The sequence below is a fragment of the Apostichopus japonicus genome, chromosome 16 (assembly GCF_037975245.1).
Source record: "Apostichopus japonicus isolate 1M-3 chromosome 16, ASM3797524v1, whole genome shotgun sequence".
NCBI lineage: Eukaryota > Metazoa > Echinodermata > Holothuroidea > Aspidochirotida > Stichopodidae > Apostichopus > Apostichopus japonicus.
Window position 1 is genome coordinate 36,129,624 of NC_092576.1, and position 16,955 is coordinate 36,146,578.

Consider the following 16,955-nt stretch of genomic DNA (forward strand, 5'->3'; position numbering starts at 1 on the left):
CTTAGTCACAAGTAACAATTTATTCTGGTTTACAATCTGTTTTAAATGATATGTGAGGTTTTCCGTTGAAACTAATTTACAACGCGTGCAAGGGGCAGTGATGGAGCGCCGTGGAAGGCTCGGTATGAGTTGCCTATGAAAGTGTAATTGTACAGAGACTATATGAAAGTTTAGGTTGCAACGTCTAACCACGTGGGTACCAGTAAGCGCGCTTGTGAGCGCCATGACAGGCTCAGAAATAGTTGCTCACGCAGCTAGCCTCTGAAACTGCAAATACACAGATATTAAATGAAACTGTATTTTGTGACTTCCAGTCATGTAGGTTTCGTTCACTTGGCAAGTAATGCCAATATTGTAGCACGCGCACTACAATAATGCTAAAACAATATATTACGTAACTGTTGTCCCCCTGGCTCTCAAAATAGTTCGTTGCCTCCACGGAGCTCAGTGGACATTTTACTAAAACATACGAGAGGGAAATCGCACAATTTGTAAAACACGTAGTTTTTTGCTACAGTATTTTCAAACCCTTAGCTTGAAGTGATGTTGCAAGCAGGCATTGATATGGCTTTAGATAGACGTCGGGACGCTTTCTCAAGTACAACATATACAACAGGGTAAACAATTAGTACATGGAATGCAAGTTGTACACAAGAAATCACGGAAATGAGAAATGAAATCGAATCAATCGAGGATTTCTGTATTACAGCAGCAGTATTACAGCAGACAATAATACTCGTTGTGCTTCATGTTATGTTGATTAGGAAATCATTGTTAGTTTCATTTATAATATTTGTAGGCCTAATTTAATTTATGTATCACTACTCCAACTTCTCATTAGTAGTCCTGACTGAGACCAGCGTGCATGATAAAACTCCAGTTAGTATTTTAAAATAACAAATTATAATTTCATACATTTTGGCAGTGAGTATTAAATAGTTGGTGGTGATGGTTTCTATATACAAAGTTGTATCCATTCTACAGAAACTATCAGACGTTATATCAGACTACAACCAGTTTGAGTTATTTAATGAAATCACGTACCCTGATCGCAGTATAGTCCGTGGCAGTGTGTTAAATACAAACTGCACGGTGGTTCTATATCTACATCCAGCAAGGATTTTACTCCTTTTTGGAATTTGACGCAGTTACCCAGTAAAAGTTGCTTTATCTTAGGTGACTTCAATGTTAATCAACTTACTATACGGACGTGACAACAATGTTTCTGTTTTACTGTGTACAGCTGTTCGTTCATGCCATGTATATCTCAAGCCTACAATGATTTCGGATACTCATCATTGCACATTTTTGCATATGTCACAACAATAATGTTTGAACATGTAGGCGCACTATAGTCCTTGCGACTAAATACTTTCTACATTACACATGCTTCCTGCAATCACAGAAGATCTGAATGATAAATATAAAAGTACACTAAACAGGGGGCTGATATGTATACATTCACAACGTATATACATTCATGGTATACACAAACAATAAATTAATAGGTTCTTGATGAGCCTAGTGCAAAGTTAAAAGATGAACTCTTACCTGTTTATAAATTAATTTAACCATTTCATTTATCCTATTGGCTCTCTATTTTAGATGATTGACAGCTTAGAGTGTCTTTATGAATGATATAAATGCTTTCAAACTGAGATGTTGTAAATAATTTTCTAAATAAGAGAAACTTTTGGTAAATTTTCTCCAGGTAACAGACCCAACTTCTTCTTACACCTTTAACTTCTTTCACAAGATATTTCACAGACAAGCAATAACGTACGTTACTGTTAACACTTAAAGGGAGAATAATACACAGACTGGTAAATTAAATACTGGATTCCTTGTAATGGAACCACAAAGGGGAGGGGGTGGTAGGTGTAGTGGACAACTAATACATGTCTCCCACGGAATTCTCAAGTTACCCTATATCAAACAAGGCAAATAATATATCGTAGTAGAGTCTGCCAGAGACCACACATGTAACAGTGTATCATCTTCATCACAGATAGGTCTATAATCTTCATTGAGTTCTGTGAACATATATAACTATGTAGGGATCAACGATAAAGGAATGCGGGAATGTAAAGGAATGAAGGATGGGTATATCATACGCAAAACTCACACTTATACGCAGATCTAGGGAGTATTTTAATATGAATGTTTTCGCATTGGTATTTCACATAAATATAGAAGGGTTTCTTACTGTCAATTCAACAACTAAAAACATTGATATTTCATATTTAAGATGCATACTAGCTATGATTCCATACATAGTACTCTAATAGTAAATGCAATTGAGGTGATTCATTCAACATTTTACAAACACATTGTTTAACCTACAGCGTGTAAGATAGAAAATGAAACCGACGTCAATCAGTTTACAAATGGTTTGAATTTTTCCGGCTAAGGAAATGACCTTGCAAGGAGTATATCTAATAAATATATAAAAAGATGATTGAATTACCATTTATTGCATCCTACCGCCAGTTCAACCGGCAGTGCATGTTTGCCAGTATTAAACTCACATTATGATGATTTTATGTACGTTATAGATATATCGCGTGAGTATTCTATAACTGTTTAAGGACAAACCCTGTTCCAGGTTTGCGCTCTTCACTAAACTATATGCTGCATTATGACATGTAGAATGACTTCAACTATAAAGCTGTGTGCTGAAAGCCATAGTGATTATTATATACCACGGAACCGGTTTTTACTTTGATTTATGAGAACATTGGATCAGGCGAATTGAGGCGTACGTACAAACTAAGTTACTTATAACTTCATGTATAGGCCCAGTCATAATTAAATATCAGCTCAATCCAATCAGCGCAACGTTGTGCATACTATTTGTTTGCCTATATGTAGGCCATATAATCAAGCTAGTTAATGTACCACTTCATTTACCTCTCTATCGTTACAGACCAGTCTAGTAGGCTACAACTCATTTGGTTTTATTTTAGAGTAATAACATTGCGTCAAAGTTGTTATCATTACGGCTTGTCCATTAACCCAGACACATAACTTTTTTTCACAATTCGTAACTACGATAAGTAGGCCTATATCAATTGTTAGGAAGGTTTGTGATAAAAAAAAAAAAAAAAGTAGCTTATTGCGATCTCAAGTTAGAACTGGTGTCATTTTGTTTAAAACCATTTATTGATTTTTACCTTATGGTGGTGTTGAAAATTGTTTGTCAATAAGGTTCCCTTTTGTCATTCTTAAGTTCGACCTCTTTCAAGGAGATCGGCAGAGCCGGAACTATCTTGTAATTTTACTGCTGAGAGGGAGCAAATAATGAAGATACGACGTCGTATTTATAGTGGTTATGGACACTTCAATACTGTTTGAAAATAAATAAAGTATATGTATTCTTTAATAGAACATAATCTGAGGAAGTATAGCTAGCTATTACGATGAGAAGGTAGAATGCATTTGAAGTCCACTTAGTACTGGTTCTTATCAATATTAGTATGCATGTGTTTGCCTAATATCCTTGGTGCATAAGCTTTGTAAAATATCGTGAAGCATATAGCGTATACACATGAAATAGTTACGTGATCTAACACTGTACTTACTAATCCGTACGTATACGTCTTTCCTGGGGTGTTGTCCGTTCACCCGAGTTCCGTGATTGCGCACTAGAGAACCGTTGCGGAATAAGGAAGTGTTTGTCGAAAGTACTATTGTAGCATTTAGGCTGAGGCTGTATGTATACAATGTTGCGTAACGGGTATTTACGAAAAGAAAAGAGAATATAGTGACAAATTAAATGTGGTTGTACACAATATGTTGTACAACCGTAAAAACTTGAACAGAAATTTGAAATTAGGGATGATAGTAAACTGGTTCTGCTGAAAATTCTACATGTCACACGTAAATATGCACACCGACTTGAGAAGTTCCATCTTTGGTGGAGAACAATATTGAGCGGTTGTATGGCTAATGGAGATACAAACACTGCTTTCCTGAGGTTAAAGGTTATGATAGCTATTTGTGCTCGAATAATATACTCATATCAAATACAAAACGTGTACAGGTATCGCTTTTGCAATAAATGTTTGGCATTGTGTTCCCGTGGAAGAGATCTGCACCATTTACGTATTACTATTCCTATATCCCGGAAGTTAAAGTGTATTGTCAAACACAATTGCTGTAGATTGTTTGCATCTTTAGGTTAAAAAAAAAACACATCCTCATAGTACTTGAAGATGTGGAGATACACATTTTCAATATTTGGTGATGTTTTATGCTGAAAAATGTCAACAGTAAAATTAGCAATATCATTGTTGCGGGAGATATGCCTTTTCCCCCTATAAACTGTACATATCATTTCTCCGCAATAATGTTTTTACAAACTGTTGCATAGTGATCAAATGATAAATGCCCAAAATAACACATGAGAACGTTACAAATGTAACACACATCTTGACATATAAAGTGTAAATCAACCAATGCTGAAGATAATATGCTGAGATGGTAACACATATTACCATCTACACGTGATTGACAAATCTTTGTAGTAGGGAATATATTTCCTGCCCAAAATACTTTACATTCAATGAACCATATCTAGAGTTAGGAATGTTATAGCGATGGCATTTTCAACAAAGTAACTACATGTTACTTTTCATGTTAACATCGCATGTTATCATTGCAACCCGTCTAACTTCATCAAACAAACATTCGCTATTTAGGTTTGCTCCTAGCACAAAAGGCAGGATTTGAGGTAGACGCAATTTCCAACACGCTTTCCATCCCACCCCTCCCCACCAAAAAAATGCCGAATACCAAAAAAGACATTTCTGAAAAGTATTTTTGTCCTTTAAAATCTCTATGAGAAAACAAATAGTATTTAAAAGTGTTACATTTTCGAAGGATTCACTCCCCTTTCTTGCTTTTTCCCAATAAGTGTACCTCCATTCGATCAGATATAAAGCAAAATAAACCTTTTACTTAATCCAACACTCGACAACAGCCATGGCTAGTTGAATCAAGTTCAAATGTGCATAGTGTTGTAATGTTTTATCGGTACCAGTGGAATAGTGGTTCAAAATACTATATGTAAGGGTACACACATTGGGCTAAGATTACAATGTTATGTATCGAACTTGAAAGTAAAATCTTCAAATCCTACAATGCCATGCAGTAGCACCTAGTAGATCATTATTAGGCCCCTAGTATAACGTTAGTTCTACCTAGACAAATTAAGGGAATGCAACTTAACCTTGGTATCATACCTGTGCTTAATTTCTCTAATTAATGTATACCTCAGAAAATACAATAATTCGCTAAATGGTTGTCTTTACTGTCTAACTACATCGTTGTACAGGTATAGGCCTAGCATAATTGTATATCACTATATGATTAGTGTGCAAGTTAGACCTTTAATAAGCCGTAGTGAACATTTTTACTTGGAGTAATATGAGCAGTAAACATATTTTATGTATGGATTACTTTAACTTAAACCTTCAGTGTTCCTGATTTTTAAGCCAGTTTAGTATATTGGTACTGTTAAGCGACTGGTGTTATCAAATTCATCAAATTTATCAAACTGACAAACTTTATATATCAATGCCATTTGTGAACTTTTTGAGTCTAGGCGCTACTAATGTCTACGCACGGTATTTGTTTAGAAAAGCGAAGAAAACACGAGGTTTTCTTTTCACACATAAAATACTAAAACAAAATTCAAAACAGTGTTCAACCTATTAATTCCTTTCAAAAGAGATCACACTGCATACTCTATGTAACGCCAAAATGGACAAATATTATGTCGATCTAAGTCATTATGTGAAAACAAATTGCTGCTACATTATAACAATACAAGTCCTTATGTGGCGCTATTAGCACGACCACATGATGACAAAGAACACATTATTTATCATGCGGTCATTACACTGTCACATAATGACCACCGAAACTGTACTATATTGACCTGTTTTTTCTTCATAAGTCTTTATGTGGCTTATCTATCGCCACATAAGTACTTCTGCTCCGCAAGTTATTGTGTGGTGATATATGCTACTGTACATCAGGACTTCGTGTGATCCTTTTCCATCCGATAGGGCTATTCAATATTTACACCAAATAACATTAATTTCTTTTACTAGACGTGCGCGTCACCAGTGTAAACATTACGTAGTCTGTACACTCGTTCGCGTGAGGTCTTAGTTTTACTTATAGTGTACATGATGCACGGTTTCATTATTACTGTAGGCGCTTGGGATGTCGAATTTGGCAGACAAATTCGAAAAGAAAAGTGTAAGCAAATATAACGAAATAATACTACTACTAGTCTAGGCCTTGTAGGGCTGATTTGACTTTACTAGACCAAGGTCTTGTACAGTGTATAAAGTAGATGAAGGCGTAGGATAAGACCTATGATCACACATGTTATTATATGATTACAATGCAACGTTTTATAGGCCTAGGCGTACGCTATAATATATACGCACTGTGCCTAAAGTCAACGTGTTTCTGTTCTTTGATTTTGGTTTTACTGAGTCGTAGAGAGAGTAAACTGTTACCCATAGGCCACTCATGTGCTCCGATTATGTCTAATCTAATGCAGAATGGTTTTGGATGTGTTTCATTGTTTGTTTGCTTCGTTTCAACGCACTTAAAAAGCACATTGTTCTATTTTCTCAAGATCAACTGAAAATAAGATATGATGTGTTATCAAGTCACGTTGCATGTATTTATTTGAACAATATCTAGGTGATTATTCGATTAGAAGAACCGCAAGTAGCTAGGCTAGAGTGTCAGTTAGAATGTTAATATTTATGATATAACCTACTAACCTAGTGGATTTCACTGAGATATAATACAGGAAACAAATATGTTATATAAGCGCATCTAGGCCAATTGAAAACAGCATAGCTGGATTAAAATATACATTGGTGTGTCATTGACTTGATAAACAAGGAATTCTCATTAGTGAAGGTTCGATCTCTTGCCGAGTTAAAGAAGGTGCATCTTTTTTTTCTAGAGCAATTATATGGTTTCCCTTCTATTGTGACCCACTAAATTAAAAAGAAGAATCTCAATTGGATGAAAAAATGTTGATTGTAAAGCCACCAATGCAAAATTGTAACTCTTAATTGTTTCTCCCGCAATCGTGGTCGCGTAGATTTGTAAAATAATTGCCCTCCAATGTATAATCATTATTGCTATACACATGCAGGCTTCTTTTCTTTATAGTGCACTGGTCTGACAGCTTGTCTGTATATGTCACGTCAAAGAAAATTTAGGAGCAAACTGTTTGCTCACAAGTTGTTGAGCATACTTTTCCAGGAATTCATTCTCATGAAATATAGTTTGGCCAAATAATAGTTTTTGGAATATTTAAATGGCTAACACTTAAGCACTTAAACATTTAAAAATTGTTACTGTTTATTAGAAGTTTTTCTTAGTATTTAAGCCAATGATTTCCAAGTAAACACTGACTGGGCCAAACTGTGGTACAACTGTTACCTTTTCTATAATTTATGTGTATGTGCATTGACTATATAATATAGTACTTAATGTATTTGGTCCCTTGATGATATGGAAAAGGCATAACTTTTTTTTTTCATTTCATTCCTCTAGTAATGGAAAATGGGGAGAATCTGTGTTACCATTGTATGCTCCAACAGTACTTACTAACTGGATAAGTGGGATTCACTGTTCTTTTGGAGCTGTGATTACATTTATTTCTATAGCATGGGTATGGAGGGCCTCAGATGTGCATATTACAGAATAATATGTTTTACTTAAATAGTTTGTAGATCTAGGATATATTACCTAACTCAAAGGGGATTTACTGTAAAGGGAGATCTCATTAGACATGCTAGACTATAAATCCACCTCCAAGCAAAGAGAAAACTAGATAAATAAAAATAAAATATAGAACAAAGCATAAAACATGGGAAAGAGGGTTCAGACTGGAATTGTTATAACTGTAAATGTGTATTTAAGAAACACTGGTGGGAGATGATGGAGTTGAGCGATTGATTCTTCAAATTTGTTGACAATGATTGCTGTCAAAGGAGCTCAATGAATGTTATATTTGCCAAATTTTCCGTCATACAGCCTTATTCAAACAAATAATGTTGTTTAATAAAGAGTGCAAAATTCCATTGTTCTTTGACTATAAATTTGCATAATAATGTCATTATTCCAAGGAAAGCAAATCCATTAAACATATGTCTCGCCCAAACATCTTTTTACAGACTCCCCTAAGCTGTCAAAGAAACCCACTGAGCTCCTTTAAGCACATATACAACAATTTAAGACGACTACCTGATGGTGTTTTTTCCATTCATGTGCTAAGAAGTGTTCAAAAGTTGACGGAGCATATATCAAATAAAATAAATTGTAACAAATACTACAACTTAGAGTTTCTTTATTTCGTTTTATTAGTAGACTTTTTTTTCAAAAAGATCTGTGCAATCAGGTACCTAAAGTAATGCAGCACAATACTTTACTCACAAATCATATATGTTACTCTATTTGCGTCTCATAACATTTGAAATTATTCATTTAACTAAAGAGAGGTGTGGGAATTTCTTTATTGACCATTTCTTTCGCCAGGTAGGATTAAGAAAACACCTGTGAAGATGTTAAGATCTTTTAATTTCTGATCTTGCTCCCTCATCAAATTTTAACAATAATAACCAGGCAGTAATATTTACGACGCTAAAGCGACCGCGAATGTGGGAGAAGCCAGCAAGGGCCTATGGATTAAAACTTTCACGTCGGTGGCTTCCAATTCAATATTTTAAATAGAATTTGGAATCTTTTCAATTTAGAAAGTCATTTCAGATGGAAAAATCGTAGATTGCTCTTCAATTAAAAGCCCACCTTACTATGACCCGGCCGGCGATCGAACTCCGAACCTCCCGATTGTCAAGCCCCATTGCTTCAAATAAGATCGCCTTTATCCACTCGGCCACAGCACATGTATCCGTATAAAACCATCACGAGAATGCATATAAAATCAAACCACGATGTGCTTTGTTACACCCATTTGCAGTTGCACCTGTGAATAATAAGAACGTGACTGCGTTAAACTCATTCATTTTCTGCTCTCAAACTGATATATTGTCACTGCTTGGGATTGTGTGCGACAGACTAAGAGAGCAGTTATTCTCCAGGACACCTGTTCCACTGCATGAACAATATACCAGTCTATCAGGATTCGCTCCAAAACAGATCTGTTCAGAGTCAACTACAAACAGGCTCCAGTCTTCTACCCTTACATTATGACCAAAGCTTTTCAACATTCTGATGTCATTTAGACGGGCCTTACACTCATTGTCCCTGCAATACTTCAAATTTGCATGCAGATGAATGCACAGTGAACGCCTCAGCAAAGACGGATGGTCAATTTCAAGTTCTCGAAACAGCTGCCTATGACATTTGGCCAGAACACTGAATAACTGATCCTGTAGTTTTTCCTATGCTGTGAGCAAACCATGACTCATTTCCAAATTGACCCCTTGTACAACTTTCTAGCTTAACGGCAACACCCCCTCCCACTCATTCTAGTTTTATTTATGAATTAAAATTAGCCAATTATGCACAATGATAATGTAAAATAAGTGACTGCCTAATTTTCTATATGATATTCCTTGTTTTCACAACCTTCGTTTGAAGGACACTGAACACAAGTTTGATCATTTTTTGGCAAAATTGTATTCTTCTTTGAAAAGAAGAATACCAACGTATTTCAATGATGTAAATGGGCTTGTAATAAAGGGTAATTACTGCCTAAATTAAACAAACGCGTCATAGTTTGCACATATTTAAAAAGTTTCTCAGATTTATCAAAACTTCAAATGAGTATATCTTTGAAACCGAAACGTTTCGAAAAAAAAATTAACAGATTTAAATGATATTATCAAAGACAACATGTGAACTCCATATGTGGCAAATTGGCAAGATTTCCATAGTACTTTTGGACTATGTTATATGTCACAGAATGAAATTATCAATTAATTAATTTTACTAAAGTAGATATGGATCCATGTAGACATGTTACATGGTGAAATTATCAATTAATAAATTAAGTTTACTTAATTAGACATGGATCCGTCTGCACCAGTCTTTTGTACCGTTTTAGATCGCCGCATGTGTAAGTAACCAAAGCACAAACACAATGTAGGAACATTTTTAATTTACCGTGTTATGAGTATGTGTACGTGATCGCGGAAAAATGTAGATTGCTACAAACACGCAGAGCGTGACTAAAAAGCATATTTACGAAATTTGCTAACATTTTTGTTAATGTAAAGTCTTAAATTTACAACCAAAAAAGACCAGATTAATTAAGTGCAAAATCAATCTTACTTTTGTATATGCCTTCAAAACCAATTTTCGTTGGTTCCGTCAATCTTAATGTATGGTAAAAACTTGCTGATTTTGTTCTTTTCTTTCATATCCCAGACAAATCAACAATATAATTCCGTATTTAAACTATACCATGATACGCATTTATGTACAATAAAAGGTATATTCATACACATGTATAGAAATGATACAGTTTGCACCATCGATCACAAGAGGGAGACAGCAAACTGCCAAAATGTAACATCAACCACTCGTTATTTTGAGATCTAGAATTTTTAGAATATTTAGAAAGTCTATGCTAAGAAAAGTGGAAAAGGGAACATTTAGAAGAACTTTACTATTATATAGTGACTATGTTTTTTCCTATCAACTTTAGAAAGGACCTGGTCATACCATGTGTGTCCTTAAAATCAGTGACATAGCCATTATACAAGAAGAATTAAATCGGAATTGTGAGCCTACCTACAGGGTCATCGTATAAATGAATCCTCGTTATGTTATCGGAGAACAAATGTAACATGTTTGAGTCGATGTAAATACTGAAAAGTCTCACTGTCAATAAATCGAACGATGTTCCGTAATTCTGTGTTGTACATGAATAAATATTTCTCGTTTTGCCGTTGGATGTAAAACGACTGAAGTATCAAAAGCATTCACATTGACAGTATATGATGACAAGCGAAAGTACCGCGAACATAAAAACAACATGATCATGATGATGGTTGTTATGAAAGTCAACGATAGATGAACACAAAAAACATCATGTTCATGATGGTGGTTTTGTGTAAGGCAATGATAAATGTTGTACATGCAAATGACATCAGTGTTTTGGAACGATCTTGAACTCAAAAATGTTTATTATTATGACAAAACTGAGTCGATTGCACTGTAACTGTCTCTTAAACATCCTTTCAACGACTAGCTGACGATCACCTTCATACAGCTAGCGAGTTATCAATTCAACCTTTCAAATTGCATAATGATACGTAATATTTAAATTATGATGATCAAATCGAATAGATTACGCAATTTCGACTCTTGAGTGGGAAGGGGAGTAACTGTACGTAGCTCAGTCTATAGGACGTGGAAAATACTGTCATTACGTATGTACGTAATAACACTACGTACTTCAGTAATATGTATTACGTACGTATGTGGTAAGTATACTTTCACTACTATGAAGTAGCAGTACGTATAAACTGTAAAATATTGACCTACATGCAAGATACGTACCTACACTTACCTTATACTGCAATTATCTATCATTACAATATTACTTCTCGTTCACTGTACCTCGCATGTATCAATCATCCAACCACATAAGTCAAGCAATTAGTTTAACGGTTGAGCCGCGGTCTAACAAATGCCGGTGACAGTCAAGGTACGTTCGTTAGACTAACACTATACAGGTATATGCTGACAATGCCGACGACACTATAGCGGTGCACATAGAAACATTAGAAACAGGATATTGCAACAGGATTTGAACAAACTATGACTGGAGTCAGAAAGGCAGGGTTTCAACGTTGACAAATGTGCTGTTCTTCATTTTGGATGATATAATAACCCACATTATGAGTGTTTTCTCAATGAATGAATACTTACAATTATAAGGAAGAAAATACATAATAATATATTTATATAATAAATATATAAATATATTTGGTAATAAACCTGTTAAAAACCTATACAAATCACTCCTTAGACCTCACATAGCTTATTTGCATCTCAACATGAACCATATCCCAGGAAAGACATCAATCTGGTGGAAGCTTGGAGTCCAAAGACATATGACAAAGCTAGTGAGGGGAGTGATACATCTAGAAGATGAATTAAGAAAGACTAAATGTCCTTCATTAGACAACACTGGGACAACGCCATATGAAGCAGGACCTAATTACTGAATACAACATCGTTCATGGTAACACAACGACGTAGACCCAGAGAAGTATCTTTAAACAGTTAGAAAAGATCAGTAATGAGCTGTCTCTTCTCAAAGCGTTGCGACCATGGCAAAGGGAAGGAGGAAGAAGCCCCTAAGACATAACTGGTTATATCAATTTGTTTACTGCTTTAACTTGCTCCACATCTCTGGTCAATCAGTAATATATGATACTATATACGGACGGTAACTTATATTGCTATTGTATGCCTAACTAACTTAATGTTAGTGTAGGGCGGGTTGTAAATAGATGTAGGCGTAACATTACGAGCGCTATATATGTTAGGATACATTAGACGTGCGGTTTCGACAGTAGTTCAGTTATGCAAACCTCCAATCGCAAATTCCGGGACTTTCATACTAGTGTGGACGTATTTTGGTGTATCTACAATTGTCATGTAAAGTTCAAGGTTATTTTTAGTCACTTTATTCATACCATTGCTTGGCAGCCTGCCAGAATCCGTAGTTGTTGTTGATACATATCATTTTGTTTTGTCGTATTTCACGTACAACTTTTCTTGTCACCCGCTCAGGCAAATCCCGTTCAATGCAAACAGTGTATCGGCTTGAACTTTGGAGCACTCGTGTCATGTCGTACATGACTGATTTTATTTAATACATATATTTTCATATACACACAAGTGTACACTACTGATTAGTGTGGAAAAAATAACAATGAAAGTTGGTTATCAGACCAGGATGGAATTCCAGGTCATGTTTCTATTACACTTGAACTTTGAACCGAGTGGTGTTTAATCAAAACTGGCTGGGTTGACATAATTAATGGCTGACTGAATACGTCATAGTGTAAAGTAGCCGATGATATCGTTAATTTTTCTTCTACATGCTGGACACTCCCACATAGGGTCCTTACCTAATTAAAGACCCATGCAATAAAAACGCCGCAAAAATTGACTAGTATTAGATCACACGCAATCATCGTGGAGTAGCCTGCGCTCGCCTCACCTTGAATATGCGTGCACAGTACATGTGGGTTTGTGTACGTAGATGTGCACGCGCTTGATGTCAATATCGCGTACGTACATGAATACATACGCAACCGTACAAGCCCAACCCATTTAACCAACCGGGATATATAATGAGGCAATATATACATTATGCATTAGTGTGGCTGGATTATTGACAGCTTGATATGGGAATTTACCCGTTCTTGTGTGCCTTTATGCGTACGTTAAGTGCGTGACATGATAAGTTAATGATATTTGCATACATTTGCATTCAACAGAGCGCGATCGATTGGCTTGTACAATCAAGGGTTGTTATAGTTGGTCGCTATGGGGACTTAATCCAATCAGCTAAGTTTGCGTACATGCTGGTTTATTCCAGTTTGCGTGACTTCAAAGAAGCACATTTTTATATTCGAGAGTTCTCAGTTAGTCTTCGTCTCGTAAGGACGTATTATTTGAGTTGTCATTTCTTTAGGACCTTCATTTTTGTATTATTTTAAGTTTGATCTCATCTATTGTTTTCAATTTGGAATGCGAGCACTTCAATGAAGAATATCACAAGAAGAAAAGTGTCCGATTCGTCTCCGGTACTGTTTCTTATATAATCTTTGTATTTCGGACATATTCCTCGGACTTAAGAATCTTGTCTAAGACGCCAACGCTAACCCGACTAAAACCCCGCCTAACATTAGTTACAGTGAGCCTAGGCTAAAAACGTATTTGATTAATTTACCATGTTGTGTATTTGCAAAACATTTTTTGGTACAATCCCAGCATTACGCCACGATCTTGTGCCTGAAATCCAAAAGTAAAAAATTATATCGCTTTAATCATCTGAAGCAGTAATCTTTGTACCATAAGCATGACAAGTATGTAAAATATGTTAAGTTTGTGTCCTTTTCTTGCAATTTACTATTCACCGTTTTATAAACGAATGAATGTTATGAAAAGTCGCATTACTTGAGACACTCTTCTATTGCCAATGGTGTTTTACGTAATCTCTGTTTCAACGTTAATCACTTTGTCCATACAAAAAAAATCTCAATGTTTAGGAAAGACCGTCAGGATCCATAAGACTTTACCATTGAGGGCCCTAAGGGAGAGACTGCTAGGGGAGTGCCTGGAATTGTTAATGACCAACAATTCATCATTAATTACTATCAGGTTGGCAGCAATACGTACAGTAGATGTGCGAGCATCCCTCCCCGCCATCCTCTCGTCCCCCATCAAGAAAATCTATGAAAGTTTAAAAATTTCCCGAAAAGAGAAAGGTCTCTAATGTTGCACGGGAGGTTAACGCTTACTTTGTAAAATATCGCAAAGTAAAATTGATATTATTGCCAAATACTATAGCATCAATTTTGCGAGAGAGTATTCCCGAGCTTAGCTGCGGGTCTTCCATATAATCGTTAAGTCTTCTTTGGAATTTTCAGCTTAAGTCGATCAGGATATCAAACAGGAATTTGTAGAATTTATAAAAAAAAAATCCCTTAAGAGTTTGAAAAGACGTTAAATGTATCAAAGAAACGTTTGCTATGGACATCGCTGATGGTGGTCTATAAGGTATATTACCAATCTTCAATAACTTCAAAAAATTGTTTGTCCCACGAGTACTTATTCTTAATGTCAGCTAATATCTGAGATGGATCTACATACCAAGTTAAATCATTCAAGAATTGTTTTTTTTTTTTTTTGTTCGAGTACTTGCTTATATGGCTTAACTTGATTAGTATGTTTATCAACAGTGTTCTTGTGGAGTGATGTTTCATGAAATCTGTTGGCACTTTGAAGTTTGTTGAACTCATCTGATACCGTGTTTGCAGAAAACGATATTATTTTGGTCATATTTAACGTCAATACAAATATCAAATATGAATTTCGTCCAAGGTATTACTTTTGAGTGTATAGTGTAATCGATATGTTCCTCCTTTGTTGTAAACTGACTTCCTATGACCTTTTACCTCCACAGAAAACAGAAGTGTTCATGGAATGTCTACGTTTGGTGTCAATAACAAGTACAGTATGCAGTTCAACTACGACTTGTTTTTACTTATATTTTTAAAAAAGTGTAAGATTTATATACACATGTGTTTACCAAGCCCCGATAACGATATTATCATTAATTAAGTACATAAACAATTCGTATGAGTTTGAGAAAGGCCCGATATAAGACCAACATGGTATAACACCACTCCAAGCAGGCTGCATTCAATCCACCCATATTCAAGTTGGGAAGAAGCTGGTGTTTTAACTAACACTGTGAAATATTGTTTATCCTGTATACTATTTTCTGTTACCATTGTCGAGAACCAGAATATCTATTTAGTTATTAAATATAAAACTAAATTCGATATACCTTCGTTGGATTGTCTTACTTCCTCTTTAGATTCCTACCAATTTTCAGCCTTTTGAAATCTGTGTGGAATAATGTGTATTACTATAGATCTATAGGTCGCAATTGATTCTACAAAGTGTTGTGCATTATTGTGTGGTAAGTGCTGGTGTGTGTCGGTTAATTGTCCTCTTGTGAGACCAAGCTATGCTAGTAATTGGTGACTACTGATGTGTGTCGTTTCATTGTCAGTCTGTAGATTCCTTTCAAGTTTGTTTGAGATTTGTGTGGAATAACGTGTATTACTATAGTCTAAAGCCGTAGTTGATTCTTATACAGGTTGTGCAATAATGTTTGGTAAGTACTGATGTGTGTGTCTGTGGCTTGTATGAACTGTGTGTAATATGCAAAAGCTACGTCGATGGTTCTCATCGATATAAACTAACTCATTCATCACTAGGGGATACTGACTTTTCATATCAATTTCTGCTAATATTGTGACTGCTGAAATGCGATTCCCTGCCACAGAAAATGAAATTCCATGTTGATTTTATTGTGGAAAAAATCGACATTTTAGTAAAACATTACTTTTAATCAATTTAATACATTATTTTTTCGAACTTCCCAGCAGCTCAATACGTTTGGAATGAATACTTCTGATATCAACAGCCTAGTGTAAAATAAGTAATCATTGACACTTGACGCTTTGGTAAGTGCTTCTGTAGGCATACAGCGTGTCTTATAGAAGCCCTGTACATATGCCGGTAACACGAAACAAAAAGTATACGGCATTTATTCGGCTGTATTCAATACAATAAGTGTGCTATCTATGATATAAATGTTAAATGAGTGTTCGTTTATGTTCTACGATGTATAAGTACAGATCGGAACAGTAGAGTCCAAACGATTTCATTGAAATTCGTATCAATTCAAGCGTAAATCTAAATTTCTTACAACTAATACGGGCTCAATAAATTGATTTGCTTCTTCATGCAAAGAACTTTGGCTAGCCGCCTGATATTTCCAGACATGGCTTGTAGTGCGATTCTAACATCATAATTACAGATACAAGTTCAAGTGTTCATTGGTACGTACTAGGACAAGTACAAGCTTCTTGGCACGTTTACGTGTACTTCATATTGTACTATTGTATATCTTAGAGTTTGAGTGCGAGTACAAATTAACAAGCACGAGTAAGCATATATGCTAGAACTGGAGTACCATTGTAAACTTACTTCATGTTTGGCCTATACGACCTTTGAATATATAGATATGTGCATTAGACACTGGTGCCGTTTGACGGGGCGCAGGAAGAAAATCTTTGAAAGATAACACGATTATAAAAATTAACTCTTGATCAATGACAAAGTTTGTTTGC